General features: G+C 43.5%; 1 protein-coding gene and 1 long non-coding RNA gene across 2 annotated transcripts in view; one reads left to right on the top strand and one right to left on the bottom strand.

Annotated features, from left to right (window-relative positions):
* SYTL3 (synaptotagmin like 3) overlaps positions 1-16,432 on the bottom strand; it is an 88,151-nt gene that overhangs the window by 54,952 nt on the left and 16,767 nt on the right. The window lies entirely within an intron of this gene.
* Positions 2,277-16,432, top strand: part of LOC142759826 (uncharacterized) — a 69,818-nt gene continuing 55,662 nt past the window's right edge. Inside the window, exon 1 of the long non-coding RNA XR_012883202.1 lies at positions 2,277-2,340. This is a non-coding gene — a long non-coding RNA (uncharacterized LOC142759826). The remainder of the gene's footprint in view (positions 2,341-16,432) is intronic.

The following is a 16,432-nucleotide window of genomic DNA, read 5'->3' as shown; positions in this document are numbered from 1 at the left end:
CCTTAGACTTTAATCTGATACTGTATCTTTACACTAAGCTTTTGTATTTAGGAGTTGTGTCAAAAAGCTGGAAGATTTGACGAAACGTGCTGCCCACACCACACCCTGCTCACAGTGCACAGCCTAAATAAATGGACTGTGGACACACTATAGTAGGCTACATATATATCTATATGCAATGGGCAGGGGTGTAGCTAAAGGCTCATTGGCCCCGATGCAAAAGTTCTTCTTGGCCCCACCCAGACTTCTTCTCATGGCCAACGGCCCCCAGCTTTCAGCTGCATCGCTGGGTCTCCTAAATGACTCAACGGTGCAGCACTAGCAACCAGGGTTGTCGCTAAGGTCTTAAAACGTCAGGGGCAATAGCCACAATACATATGTCTCGCCCAAAAAAATGTGTGTGCATGTATGTATATGTGTGTATACATATATATATATATATATATATATATATATATATAAATATGAGACAGCATATTTATAGCACTATGACCCTATAGCTATGGATAAGATTAGATACAGTTGCTCAGCAGACTTTATCACATATGATAGGCTTAGATATGGGGCCCAGCTTGCTGACATTGCAGCTCTAGTGCTGAACCCAGGAAAGGTAAGTATAATAATTGTTTTGCTTTTTTATGTGTTACAAAAAATGTTTGTGTTTGTGTTTTTTTACAGATTCGGATGTTGGACTTCTTTGGATTAGAGGACTACTTCGATGACGGCGTTTTTTTAATTCTCAATAAAATTGTTAATGAGGGTTGTGTAGGTTTTTTTAATTTCAATAAAATATTTTTTCTATGTCCTTGTATTTTTTAAACTTTATTAATACCACCTTAGTAATGGCCGATTGATAGCGTCCATTACTAAGGCAGAGTTTAATGTTAGCCGGTTAAAAAGCTAGCACTAACCCCCCATTATTACCCCGGTACCCAGTGCCACCAGTGGTAGCAGGAAGAGCCGGCTGTGATCTAGTACACGACCATCTGTAGTGATGGCAAGGTAACGGGGCGGCCGCAGGCTAGAATTATTAGGCTAGGAAAGGCCAGAAACAGTGGGTCTTTCCTCCCTGGTAATGTTAGCCTGCTGCTGCTATGATGTTGTATCTGGCTGGTTATGAAAAATGGATGAACCCCACATCATTTTTTCCAATTATTATTATTATTTTTTTTAAATGACCTGGGGTCCCCCTTCCATTTTCATAACCAGCCAGATACAACATAGCAGCAGCAGGCTAGCATTACCAGGGTGGGAAGGCCCACTGTTTTTGGGCTTTCCTAACCTAATAATACCAGCCTGCGGCTGCCCCGGTCCCTAACTATCACTACAGATGGTCTGGTTCTGAATCGTACCCAGCTCTTCCTGGCACCCCTGGTGGCGGTGGGTACCGGGATAATAATAGGGGGTTAGAGTTAGCCTTTTTTACTGGCTAACACTAAGCCCTGCCTTAGTAATGGACGCTGTCAATCAGCCAGCGGCCATTACTAAGGCGGTAATAATAAAGTTGAAAAAAAAATACAAATAAACATAAAAACATATTTTATTGAAATAAAAAACCCCCGTTAACCTTTTTATTGAGAATAAAAAAGGCCGTCATTGAAGTAGTCCTCGATTCCGATGTAGTCCAACAACCGAACCTGTACAAAAACACAAAAAAAAGATTAGTAACACATGTGGTAGGCTTAGATACAATGTGTGATCCTGTCTGATGGGCCCTGTACAGAAGCCTAAAACATGGTAGGCTTAAAGGGATTGTCTAGTCCCTAAAGGATAGGCCATCAATAGCTGATGGGTTGGGGTCCGACTGCCGAGACCCCCAGCAATCAGCTGTTTTGAAGGGGAGGCAGCGCTTGTACTAGCGCTGCTTCCCCTTCATTCCGGTCACTTGCAAACTATGAATCGCGGTGTGTCGACGTGTATAATAACTTTTTATAGATGTGGGGCGGGGGGGGGGGCTGCAGGTCCCTCTGGCTTCCGGGCCCGGTCGCAATTGCGACCGCTGCGACCCCTATAATTATGCCACTGGTAATGGGTGAGTTTAAAATAACAAGTGTTGGTACGAGTGTATGCTTATGTTATTATATACATAGTGTGGCAATCCAGTTAAAAATTCTTAACAGGGAGCCTCACAAGTCTGGAAAGTTTATAGTATATTACTGTTATGTAAAAAAATATTTGTTTAGAGACCACATTAATGTACAGTATATTTGGAATATTGTAATTGCTGAATTTGTTTATTAGAGTAGGCATAATTAACCCCGCAACGTTTATCTTTGTCAGTCAAGTATGGAACCTGTTTGAATCCAATCCCTGATCTGATCCCTCACAATGCACTGCAAAGTAAGTAAATTTTCTTAAGGAGGAGTTAAGTAACTTAAATTTGTATGTAGACTTTTATATACAACATTTAACACTATGTCATTTTAAGATCAGCATACTTCGCTGATTCATTATTATTACATCTTTATAGCAGCTGGGGGTCTATTGAGTTTCAAATCATCTGCATAGACAGAATGGTTAAATTGTGGCTGACTTCAGCTGCCACTGGAGGGAGCGTATTGCATACTGTTTTATTATTGAGTTTAATGTATAAATAGTATATAGTAAGCTCCTTAATTCCCATAGGTGTGAATAAACACAACCAGAATTTTATTTTTTAATTCAGTCTAAGCAGGGGATTTGGAGCTCAGTATTGAGCTCTCAATATTGGCTAGAGGTTCAGTAAAATTAACCTCTAGCCAATATAAAAATAAATTAAGAAATAAGCCAAAACATATTTATGGACCTATTTAGATTTAAAAATTAAAATTGTGTGCTAGGGTGGACATTCGTTTCAAACATTGTAAAATGTCAATTAATTAAGAGAGGAGTTCTCCTTTAAAATGTTCCATGTTTTTTACGTTTTTTAAAGGAGTTGTCTAGAATAAGAAAAACATGACTGCTTTCTGAGCTGCAAAACCACACAAAACCTGTGGACATTTTTTCTAGTCCGGGACAACTCCTTTAAGTTCAGTCCCCATGCCTCATCAATCAACTTATTTTTTCTTGGGGGGGGGGGGGATGATACTATAAGAGTCAAAAAATAATGTAACAGTCAGAGTAAAGTATATAGCCATAAATGCAAGTCACACTGTGAAGTGCCAAAGCCAGAGTGGTGAAGTAACATGAGAATAGTGTAGTGTGACCTGAAATACAAGCTCAAGTACTCTAGTGGAACTATTTTCTTTCATGTCACTTTCACATGTCAGATGATTGTTTCTAGGTGGATTTAGGTACATAGAAAGGGCAAGGAGGCTTGTAAGGTACTGAACACGTTTTTATCTATCTCTTTTTTTTGCAAAAATATACTTTAGATGCAGAATCTGTAATACATTTTAACTGTATATACAGACTATCTATTTATCTATATATACATATACACTTTTCAACATTTAAATTGCAACACCAAGAAGGAAAAGTTTTGGAATTGTGGAAATCACAGGATTGATAGACATGTTAGGCCTGATGCACACGACCGTGTTCGGTCCGTGATATACGGTCCGCATGTCGGCCGCATGTCCCGGACCGTACAAAGTACAGGGAGCCGGGCTCCTAGCATCATACTTATCTATGACGCTAGGTGTCACTGCCTATCCACGTAACTACTGTCACACACTAAAACATGATTACAGTACGGGACAGTAGTTCCGCGGACAGGCAGTGACCCCTATCGTCATAGATAAGTGTGATGCTAGGAGCCCGACTCCCTGCACTGTGTTCGGTCCGGGACATGCGGCCGACATGCGGACCGTATATCACGGACCGAACACGGTCGTGTGCATCAGGCCTTAATGATATGCAAATTATAAAGAAATGGAAACAAAATATTCCAAACATCTTGATTTATTCAGTATCGAGTATGAGCGCCACGCGCAGAAATACACGCACTTACATGCCTTGGCGTGCTATCAATTAAGTTATTAATAGTTGTCTGAGGAATGTTATGCCATGCTTAATGCACTTGGGCACGCAAATCATCAAGATTGTCTGCTGGCAGCTCCCTTTGCAATTGCCGACCAATGACGTCGCAGATGTGCTCGATGGTAGACAAGTCCGGAGATGCTGCAGACCATGGTAGCACGTTTAGGCCACGCAGGCTGATCACAGAAGCACGAGCAACATGCGGCCTGGCTTTGTCCTGTTGAAAAATGGCTTTTGGGACACTGGAGAAATGGCCGTACTGCTGGTTCTGCGACCAAATCAATGTAACGTTTAGCTATGTTGCTGGATTCACACGAGCACATTACGTCCGTAATGGACAGAACGTATTTCAGCCGCAAGTCCCGGACCGAACACACTGCAGGGAGCCGGGCTCCTAGCATCATAGTTATGTACGACGCTAGGAGTCTCTGCCTCGCTGCCGGACAACTGTCCCATACTGTAATCATGTTTTCAGTACGGGACAGTAGTTCCACGGAGAGGCAGGGAGTCCTATCGTCGTACATAACTATAATGCTAGGAGCACGACTCCCTGCAGTGTGTTCGGTCCGGGACTTGCGGCCGAAATATGTTCCGTCCATTACGGACGTAATGTGCTCGTGTGAACCCAGCCTTAGTGCTCCTCAAATGAAGACTAGAGGGGTCCGGCTGCCGTATATTATGTTACCCCACACCATAATCCCAGGTGTAGGTCCGGTGAAACATTCCCTTATGAATGCCTCTTCATGGAGTTGCCCACATGGTCTCCAGACCAGTCGTCGCCTAAACAAAAGCGTGACTCATTGCCGTCTTGCTGTGTACCATGATAGCCTTTGAGAGTGGTGGCGTGTCTTCAATGAAACACCTGTAGATGGACGTCTTGCTCGTAGCAAAATGTTGTGCCAACACGTTCTGATAGTTTATGTCGACACTGGTTGCCACCCTAGGCTTGGGATGTGTCATGAATCACTACGCGCCATTCTTCCAATCAGACGATTCCTCCATGCAGAGGTTCGCCTCCACACACCTCTTGCTGTCATTCCAGTTCGTTATTATTTTCCCAACCTCTGGAACAGTGAACAGTGCTGACATCTCAGCCTAGGGGCATTACGATCTGCCGGAGTGATAAACCAAGGTCTCTCAGTTAATGAATTCTGTCCCTCTCAGTTTGTGACAAGTGGCAATAACTGGCACGTCGATGAATAAGAGGCATCGCACAATCACCCCACACCACTTGATCCGATTTTTGAGGTTTCATGTAGCTAAAAAATGTTGCTTTCAGGGCTGGTCCTCTTAAAGAAGATGGCCTGTATGTAAGGTATATAATAGAACGAAAAATCTGTCACAGGATATCTGTTTTAGATAAAGTGGTGATCTACTCAAAGAGGTGTTTTTTTGGAGTGATTTCAATGTACACATGTATCAGAGCTAGTCATCTCATTTAAAGTGTAAGTTTAACAAAAAAACATTTGATTTATGTAACAGATACAAAATCCCATGTAACATCACTTCAATAATTTTCCTGTGTGATATCTCCTTCTGCTCCAAATTATGTCAGCGCTGCGGAATATTTTGGCGCCATATATGTAAGAGAAATAAATAATAAATGTCTTCCTGTCTGCATCTGTCAATCAAATGTCATCACTCTGATTTTAGTGACCATGGAATCTAGTCTCCATACCTACCAGTCATGGTCAACAGCAATTGAAATTGAAGCTGGGGGACGACGACAGGTTGTAATGTCCAATAGGGTTTTGGAACCACTGGGCTACTCCGCCGTAAAGAAGTAGCAGCTGGCCAGATAGGTGGGATACAAACACTGGTAAATGGTACCTTGATGGCAGCTGGACACAGACAGATTGCAGGTAGCGGATACAAGCGGTTGCTGGATTACTGGAAGCAGGCTGGTGCCGTATTACTGGACTCAGGATACAGGACTGGTCACGAACACAGGACTCAGGATACAAGACTGCTCACGGACACAAGTCTCAGGATACAGGACTAGTCACGGACACAGGTTTCAGGATACAGAACTAGTCACGGACACAGTATTCAGGAAACAGGACACGGAACCTTCGCAGGCTAACACTGGGTTAGTAACAACATTGGTCAGGCACTGGCAAAAGGGGCAGAGTCACTTAAAAGGGCCAGGATGTGCAGGGATTGGCTGGCGACATTTTTACTGGTGCACGCACTGGCCCTATAAGAAATAATACTAGCATGTGCATGCACCCTACAGGCATAGTCCGCGAAAGGAGGCAGAGATCGCACCGGCGTGTCTGGGAAGGGAGATGCCAGCTGGAATACACAGTCCTGCAGTCGTGAATGCCGATAAGAGGGGGATGCTGGTGGTCAGTTGCCGCAGGCATAACACAGGGCACAAGCAGGAATCACCTACGAGGCCTGAAACAGTTAAGGAACATGGCTCCCAGTCTTGAGCTTAGTTGGTAGGAAGTGTGTTTGAACCATGGGACGGAATGAATATATGTAGAGGATAAAAAAGGTGATGATGTGCATAGAGTGAGAGGTTCTGTTAGGACTAATGTCCACGACTGTCCCATTCACCTGAAATCCATGCACATGCTGCGGAAACAGTCAAATTTAGATGTATGGAATGGACTTTTAAGTCGCAGAAATTTCTGCACCAAATCTTCTACATGTGAATTAATCCTCAGGTTGGCAAAGGGGAGTTTTGTGGGAGAATTAAGCTTTAATTGTTTCATTTATTCATGTGAATAATGCTGGGTTAAGATAATGCAGTAGGCTTACCTACAGTACAGTCATATAGAAAACCACAGAAGGCACTTTATAGTATCATAGCACATAATATATACAGGGAAGGAAATAAGTATTTGATCCTTGCTGATTTTGTAAGTTTGCCCACTGTTAAAGACATGAACAGTCTAGAATTTTTAGGCTAGGTTAATTTTACCAGTGAGAGATAGATTATATTTAAAAAAAACAGAAAATCACATTCTCAAAATTATATATATTTATTTGCATTGTGCACAGAGAAATAAGTATTTAATCCCTTTGACAAACAAGACTTAATACTTGGTGGCAAAACCCTTGCTGGTAAGCACAGCAGTCAGACGTTTTTAGTAGTTGATGATGAGGTTTGCACACATGTTAGATGGAATTTTGGCCCACTCCTCTTTGCAGATCATCTGAAAATCATTAAGATTTCGAGGCTGTCGCTTGGCAACTCGGATCTTCAGCTCCCTCCATAAGTTTTCGATGGGATTAAGGTCTGGAGACTACTCCATGACCTTAATGTGCTTCTTTTTGAGCCACTCCTTTGTTGCCTTGGCTGTATGTTTCGGGTCATTGTCGTGCTGGAAGACCCAGCCACGAGCCATTTTTAATGTCCTGGTGGAGGGAAGGAGGTTGTCACTCAGGATTTGACGGTACATGGCTCCATCCATTCTCCCATTGATGCGTTAAAGTAGTCCTGCCCTTAGCAGAGAAACACCCCCAAAACACAATGTTTCTACCTCCATGCTTGACAGTGGGGACGGTGTTCTTTGGGTCATAGGCAGAATTGCTCTTCCTCCAAACATGGCGAGTTGAGTTAATGCCAAAGAGCTCAATTTTAGTCTCATCTGACCACAGCACCTTCTCCCAATCACTCTCAGAATCATCCAAATGTTCATTTGCAAACTTCAGACGGGCCTGTACATGTGCCTTCTTGAGCAGGGGGACCTTGCGGGCACTGCAGGATTTGAATCCATTACGGCGTAATGTGTTACCAATGGTTTTCTTGGTGACTGTGGTCCCAGCTGCCTTGAGATCATTAACAAGTTCCCCCCGTGTAGTTTTCGGCTGAGCTCTCACCTTCCTCAGGATCAAGGATACCCCACGAGGTGAGATTTTGCATGGAGCCCCAGATCGATGTCGATTGACAGTCATTTTGTATGTCTTCCATTTTCTTACTATTGCACCAACAGTTGTATCCTTCTCACCCAGCGTCTTACTTATGGTTTTGTAGCCCATTCCAGCCTTGTGCAGGTCTATGATCTTTGTCCCTGACATCCTTAGAAAGCTCTTTGGTCTTGCCCATGTTGTAGAGGTTAGAGTCAGACTGATTAATTGAGTCTGTGGACAGGAGTCTTTTATACAGGTGACCATTTAAGACAGCTGTCTTTAATGCAGGCACCAAGTTGATTTGGAGCGTGTAACTGGTCTGGAGGAGGCTGAACTCTTAATGGTTGGTAGGGGATCAAATACTTATTTCTCTGTGCACAATGCAAATAAATATATATAATTTTGACTATGTGATTTTCTTTTTTTTAATATATAATCTATCTCTCACTGGTAAAATTAACCTAGCCTAAAAATTCTAGACTGTTCATGTCTTTGACAGTGGGCAAACTTACAAAATCAGCAAGGGATCAAATACTTATTTCCTTCACTGTATATGAGATCCTATATTACAATCCTGTGTTTTGCAATGTAATTTTGATAGCAAACTCTATATAGACATTGAGCCAGAAGAAAATGCTGTCAGAATTGACCAATTTTTGTCACTGTGAATACTAAAGCACTAGAAAGTAGGCTGTAATTCCAGATCAGTACACGTTAAATACAACATTTACAAAAGAAAGGTTTAGTAGCTTTACAGATACGTTGCATTTCTTAATAATGATCAAATAAATGTAACATAAAATAAAAGAATAAAGACAATTATTAACAAGGTAACAAAAGTTACTACTATATATCTGCTAGTTAATATATAACCACTGATTATTTCTATATGTAATCTGTAAAATTATGTCCATATACACTAGTGCCGGAACAGAAGTATTGACCATATTACATTATAAAAGTTATCATTCTTTTTCCTCAATAAATAAACTTTGTACAGTTACACTTAATCATTTCTATTTTATCTACCCAATTTATCTTACAGGAACCACACAGTGTAAGGCTAATCTTACTTGTTAATATAAGGTAAAGCACTATATAAGTCAAGGTGTCAGTACTAACATTCAAAATAAGAATTTTTATCTTATTCCCACTTTGGGTATTCTCACAGTGGGTATGCAAGCTTGCAACAGAGAAGTAAGTTAAAACTCTTGGGCCCTAATGCTAAATCAATCATGGGCCCCGCATCTACCATTTATAATATTGGTATCTTCTTATTTGGCGGATTGGCACCCTCAGGCACCAAAGCCTGGGTGCAACTGCTACCTCTGCACCCCCTATAGCTATGCCCCTGTCTGAAAAACAGAATGAATATGAAAATCTGTATCAGCTTATACTTTGTGATTATAAAAAATGTAATGATCTTAGTGGTCTCAAGCACGCGGCCCGCGGGCCCAATGCGGCCCCTGAGGCTGTCATCTGCGGCTCGCGGGACACAGAGCCGCTAGGCTCTGCTCCGGGACTCTGTGGAATTCCCTGACATCGCTGTCCATATATGGACAGTGTTGTCAGGGTCTTCCCCAGAGTGAAGTCCCGGGCAGAGCGCTAGTATAGGCTCTGCTCCGGGACTCTGTGGAATCCCCTGACATCGCTGTCCATATATTGACAAGCGATGTCTGGGGCTTCCCCAGAGCCAGAAACCCTGGCAGAGCGCTAGTATAGGATCTGCTCCGGGACTCTGTGGAATCCCCTGACATCGCTGTCCACATATGGACAGCGATGTCTACGGCTTCCCCAGAGCTGAACAGTGATGTCTGGAGCACAGCTGGAGTACCAGTAGGAGCGCTAGTAGCGCTCTGCCCGGGACTCGAGCTCTGGGGTTGCCCCTGACATCTCTGTCCATATATGAACAGTGATGTCAGGAGCAGAGCTGGAATCCCAGGCAGAGTGCTAGAAGCGGCTCTACTCCGGGACTCCAGCTCTGGGCAAGCCCCTGACATCACTGTCCATAGATGGACACTGATGTCTGTGGCTTCCCCAGAGTTCCGGAGCAGACCCTATACTAGTGCTCCGCTCTGGGACACGGGCTCTGGGGATGCCCCTGACATCACATTCCGGTCCAGGAGGATCCGCTGATGTCACTATATATGGACAGTGACGTCAGGGGCTACCCCAGCAGAGGAATCCCTGGCCAAAGCGTCAGCAACGCTCTGGCTGGGGATTCCACTCCTAGAGGGAGCCCCAATGGAGCTATCTACAAGGGGTGTGTGTGGCATTATCTACAGAGAGCACTGTGGCAGCATCTTCAAAGGGCACTGTGGCAGCATCTACAGAGAGCACTGTGGCAGCATCTGCAGAGGGCACTGTGGCAGCATCTGCAGAGGGCACTGTGGCAGCATCTGCAGAGGGCACTGTGGCAGCATCTGCAGAGGGCAATGTGGCAGCATCTACAGAGGGCACTGTGGCAGCATCTACAGAGGGCACTGTGGCAGCATCTACAGAGGGCACTGTGGCAGCATCTGCAGAGGGCACTGTGGCATCATCTACAGAGGGCACTGTGGCAGCATCTGCAGAGGGCACTGTGGCAGCATCTGCAGAGGGCACTGTGGCAGCATCTGCAGAGGGCACTGTGGCAGCATCTACAGAGGGCACTGTGGCAGCATCTACAGAGGGCACTGTGGCAGCATCTACAGAGGGCACTGTGGCAGCATCTACAGAGGGCACTGTGGCAGCATCTACAGAGGGCACTGTGGCAGCATCTACAGAGGGCACTGTGGCAGCATCTGCAGAGGGCACTGTGGCAGCATCTGCAGAGGGCACTGTGGCAGCATCTGCAGAGGGCACTGTGGCAGCATCTGCAGAGGGCACTGTGGCAGCATCTGCAGAGGGCACTTTGGCAGCATCTGCAGAGGGCACTGTGGCAGCATCTGCAGAGGGCACTGTGGCAGCATCTACAGAGGGCACTGTGGCAGCATCTACAGAGGGCACTGTGGCAGCATCTACAGACGGCACTGTGGCAGCATCTACAGAGGGCACTGTGGCAGCATCTACAGAGGGCACTGTGGCAGCATCTACAGAGGGCGCTGTGGCAGCATCTACAGAGGGCACTGTGGCAGCATCTACAGAGGGCGCTGTGGCAGCATCTACAGAGGGCACTGTGGCAGCATCTACAGAGGGCGCTGTGGCAGCATCTACAGAGGGCACTGTGGCAGCATCTACAGAGGGCACTGTGGCAGCATCTGCAGAGGGCACTGTGGCAGCATCTGCAGAGGGCACTGTGGCAGCATCTGCAGAGGGCACTGTGGCAGCATCTACAGAGGGCACTGTGGCAGCATCTACAGAGGGCACTGTGGCAGCATCTACAGACGGCACTGTGGCAGCATCTACAGACGGCACTGTGGCAGCATATACAGAGGGCACTGTGGAATTATCTACAGAGGGCACTGTGGAATTATCTACAGAGGGCACTGTGGCACTAACTACGGGTGGGTGTGTGGCAGTATCTACAGAGGAGACTGTGGCATTATCTAGGGGTGTGAGGCATTATCTACAGAGGGCACTGTAGCATTATCTACAGAGGGCACTGTGGCATTATCTATAGAGGGCTCTGTGGCACTATCTAAAAAGGGCCTGCCTAATCTTGACATTTGTGGGTCTGCCAAACGCTGCCAACTGAACAGCCGGACTGCATTTAGCGACACTTAAACTGGAAAACTGGATTGTTTAAATAAGCACGTGGAGAAATCTCGCAAATTTACGTTAAGTTTAAACCTAGCAGCATTATTATAGTAATGTAGTATTGTTATAGTAATGTAGTATTATTATAGTATTGTAATACCGTATTGTTATAGTAGTGTAGTAGTATTATAGTAATGGAGTATTATAGTAATGTAGTATTATAGTAATGTAGTATTATTAGAGTAATGTAGTATTGTTATAGTAGTTCAAATAACTAATTGATTAACAATAATTTAGTATTGTATCAAATTTAAAAGTAATGCGGCCCATCAACATTTTTTTCTATATGTGGCCCACTTACCCGGCCGAGTTTGAGACCCCTAATCTAACATGACTTCTAGCAGATATAATTTATTTTCCTGATATACAGTATCTTAATACCTGTATTAATGCTGTAGAAGATATGATTTAGAATTATAGTAGAAAAACCCCAGCACTCTGTAGAAATAATGGACGTAGAGGTAGATTTTCTCCAATTATTATTTTTTTTTTCAAAGTAGTTGAACGCTTTTGTTGTTTTTTGTCTTTTGTCAGGCGATTTTTAAGAGGACGTTTCGGCCTATACAAGCCCTTTGTCACAATCGCAGTTTTATAATACAGAAAAATAAATATAACATAAATAAAATAGCATGATCACTCATATTGATATCGAAATGATATAATTAATTTCAACATAGTTATATATTAAGACATCATGCAAAAAAAAAAAAAAATTATGACAAGAAGTTTCAATGACAATAAGGGTATTTTCAATGTAAAACAGCTCCTGATTTTCAGACTTTTTTAAGCCACTCACGATTTTCGCAGCGTTTTTGGAACTGTTTTCAATAGAGTCTATGAAAAACAGCTCCAAAAACGTCCCAAATAGTGACATACACTTCTTTTTCGCGGCCGTATTTTTACGCGGCCATTTTTCATAACGTAAAAAGAACGGCCCGTCGGAACAGAACGCCGTGTTTCCCATTGAAATCAATGGGCAGATGTTTGTAGGCGTTCTGCTTCCGATTTTTCTGCCGTTTTTCGTGCATTTACGGCCCAAAAAACGTCCGAAAATAGGCCGTGTGAACATACCCTAATATGAGATTTTTCATAATTAAGATTTTCAATGACAAATGCAGAGAACATGAGTTTGTCTGCTTAAAATATTTATAGCGGATGTCATCATAAGTTATGAGCATTGGCGGAGTTCAGAGAAGGAGAAACTCTATTTAACCCCTTCGCGCTCAGCGATGTACTATTCCGTCTCGCTAACCAATACATTTCGCGCTCAGCGACGGAATAGCACGTCGCGGGAGTAACAGCCATTTCGGCCGTCTTCCTGACACATGCAGGAGCTGTGACGGCTGCTGTCTCGTACAGCAGCTGCCGCAGCTCCTACAGCGGGGACCGATCGCTGTGTCCCCGCTGATTAACCCCTTAAAAGCCGCGTTCAATACCGAACGTGGCTTTTTAGGGGTTAAGCTACACGATAGCGGCCGGCGATGGTGACTATGGCAACCGGACACCTAACAATGGCGTCCGGCTATGCCATCGACAGAAGCCTAGTGGGTTCAGGACCCACTGCGCTTGCTGTCAGTGAGTAGCTGACTGCTCTAATACACTGCACTACGCATGTAGTGCAGTGTATTAGAATAGCGATCAGGGCCTCCTGCCCTCAAGTCCCCTAGTGGGACAAAGTAATAAAGTAAAAAAAAAGGAAAAAAAAGATGTGTAAAAATAAGAAAATAAAAGTTTTAAAAGTAATAAAAGTAAAAATCCCCCTTTTTCCCTTATCAGTCCTTTATTATTATTAAAAATAGATAAATAAACAAATAAACTATTCATAATTGGTATTACCGCGTCCGTAACGGCCTGAACTACAAAATTATTTTGTTATTTATCCCGCGCGGTGAACGCTGTAAAAGAAAATAATAACAAACCGTACCAGAATCACAATTGTTTGGTCACTTCACCTCCCAAAAAATGGAATGAAAAGAGATCAAAAAGTCGGAAGTACCTAAAAATGGTCCTGATCGAAACTACAGTTCGTTACGCAAAAAATAAGTCCTCGCACGGATTTATTGATGGAAAAATAAAAAAGTTATGGCTCTTAGAATAAGGTAACACAAAAAGTGAATGATTTTTTACAAAAAGTATTTTATCGTACAAATGTCATAAGACATAAAAAAAACTATAAACATCTGGTTTCGCCGTAATTGTATCGCCCCGCAGAATAAAGTGAATATGTCATTTATAGCGCACGGTGCACGCTGTAAAAGAAATAGAATGAAAAAACAATAGTAGAATTGCGTTTTTTAGTCACCACGCCACTTAAAAATAGAATAAAAACGGATCAAAAAGTCGCATGCACCCTAAGAAAACTACAATGAATTCCTCAAGGGGTCTAGTTTCCAAAATGGGGTAACTTTTGGGGGGTTTCCACTGTTTTGGCACCACAAGACCTCTTCAAACCGGACATGGTGCCTAATAAAAAGGAGGCCTGAAAATCCTCTAGGTGCTCCTTTGATTCGGAGGCCGGTGCTTCAGTCCATTACCGCACTAGGGCCACATGTGGGATATTTCTCAAAACTGCAGAATCTGGGCAATAAATATTGAGTTGCGTTTCTCAGGTAAAACCTTTTGTGTTATAAAAAAAATGGTATAAAAAGGATTTTCTGACAAAAAAAATATGTAAATTTCACCTCTACTTTGCATGGGATTTGGTGCACCCACTGCTGGACCAGGGTTACCACCTCTACCTGGATAATTTTTATACCAGCTTCCGACTCTTCAACTGCCTCGCTTCCAGAAGTACTGCGGCATGCGGCACTGCTAGAAGAAATCTGAGAGGCCTCCCTAAGACTCGCTTGGGCAAACACTCAGAAGGGGTGAGAGCAGGGCACAATCCAGCAGCAACATATTGTGTGTCAAGTACAAGACAGGAGAGATGCCACACCAGTACCCATGTACCTGTACGAGGTACCAGTACAGAGACCCCCAAACCAGACTGCATCCTGGACTACAGTAGGTACATGAGAGGGGTGGACTTGTCAGATCAAGCCCTGAAGCCCTACAGCGCCATGCGGTGTGGTATAAGAAGCTGGCCGTGCACATCATACCGATGGCATTATACAATGCGTACGTGCTACGTCGATGTACAGGCCAGAGGGGAACTTTCCTGGAATTTCAAGAGGTGGTTATCAAGAAACTAATTTTTAGGGACCAGGAAGGGGGGGCACCCAGTACTTCTGGAAGCGAGGCCACACGCATCGTACCAGGGCAACACTTTCCAGGAGAAGTTTCCGAAGGGAAAAAGTCAAAAGAGGTGTAAAGTCTGTTATAAGAGGGGGATAAGGAAGGACACAATATATCAATGTGACAAGTTCCCTGAAAAACTAATGCTCTGTATGAAAGAGTGTTTTAAAATTTATCATACATCCCTTGATTTTTAATCTACGCCAGTTTTACTTACCCTGATGCACTCCGCACAGCTTACCCCCCTCATCTTTCCATTCTGAGCCCTGCTGTGTGCCCAGGCAGCTGTTAACAGCCACATGTAGGGTATTGCCGTACCCGTGAGAACACACATTACAGTTTATGGGGTGTATGTCTCCGGTCAAAATGCTCACTACACCTCTAGATGAATGCCTTAAGGGGTGTAGTTTTAAAACGGGGTCACTTCTCGGGGGTTTCAACTGTACTGGTACCTCAAGGGCTTTTGCATACATGACTTCGCACCAGAAAATCCCCAGTAGGCCAAATGGTGGTCCTTTCCTTCTGTGCCCTCCCATGGGCCCAAACGGCAGTTTATCACCACAAATGGGGTATTGCGGCACTCAGAACAAATTGGGCAACAAAATGGGGTATTTTGTTCCCTGTGAAAATAAGAAATTTTGATGAAAAATTACATTTTATTGGAAAAAATGTCATTTTTTAAATTTCACAGCCCAATTCAAATACGTGCCGTGTAAAAACTGTGGGGTCAAAATGTTAACAACAACCATAAATGAATTCCTTGAGGGGTGTAGTTTCCGAAACGGGGTCACTTTTGGAGGATTCCTACTGTTTTGGCACCTCAACACCTCTTCAAACCTGGCATGCTGCCAAAAATGTATTCTAATAAAAAAGAGGCCTCAAAATGCACTAGGTGCTTCTTTGCTACTGGAGCTTGTGTTTTAGTCTACGAGCGCACTAGAGCCACATGTGGGACATTTCTAAAAACTGCAGAATCTGGACAATACATATTTAGTAGTGTTTCTCTGGTAAAATCTTCTGTGTTACAGGAAAAAAAATTAATACAATTGAAATTCAGCAAGAAAAATTTAATTTGTAAATTTCACCTCCACTTTGCTTTAATTCCTGTGAAATGCCTAAAGGGTTAAATAAACTTTGTAAATGCTGTTTTGAATACTTTGAGGGGTCTAGTTTTCAAATTGGGGTGTTTTATGGGGGTTTCTAATACATAGGCCCCTCAAAGCCACTTCAGAACTGAACAGGTACCTTAAAAAAAAAGCTTTTGAAATTTTCTTAAAAATATGAGAAATTGCTGTTTATATTCTAAGCCTTGTAATGATGCCAATCTAAAGTAGACATATTGGAAATGTGAACTAGTACTATTTTGGGTGGTATAACCATCTGTTTTACAAGCAGATGCATTTAAATTCTGAAAAATGCTATTTATAAATGCCGTTTTAAAAACGGATGAATTTCATTCATATATTTTTTGCCCCACTTCCCTCTGTAGGTAATGCCACACACCTCCCTCTGTAGATACTGCCACAGCCCCCCTGTAGGTAGTGCCACACAGCCCCCCTGTAGGTAGTGCCACAAAGCCCCCTGTAGGTAGTGCCACACAGCCCCCCTGTAGGTAGTGCCACACAGCCCCCTGTAGGTA

This window comes from Rhinoderma darwinii, chromosome 4, assembly GCF_050947455.1.
Source record: "Rhinoderma darwinii isolate aRhiDar2 chromosome 4, aRhiDar2.hap1, whole genome shotgun sequence".
Taxonomy (NCBI): domain Eukaryota; kingdom Metazoa; phylum Chordata; class Amphibia; order Anura; family Rhinodermatidae; genus Rhinoderma; species Rhinoderma darwinii.
The sequence above is the reverse complement of the archived record's forward strand: the minus strand, read 5'-3'. Positions and strand labels throughout refer to the sequence as shown.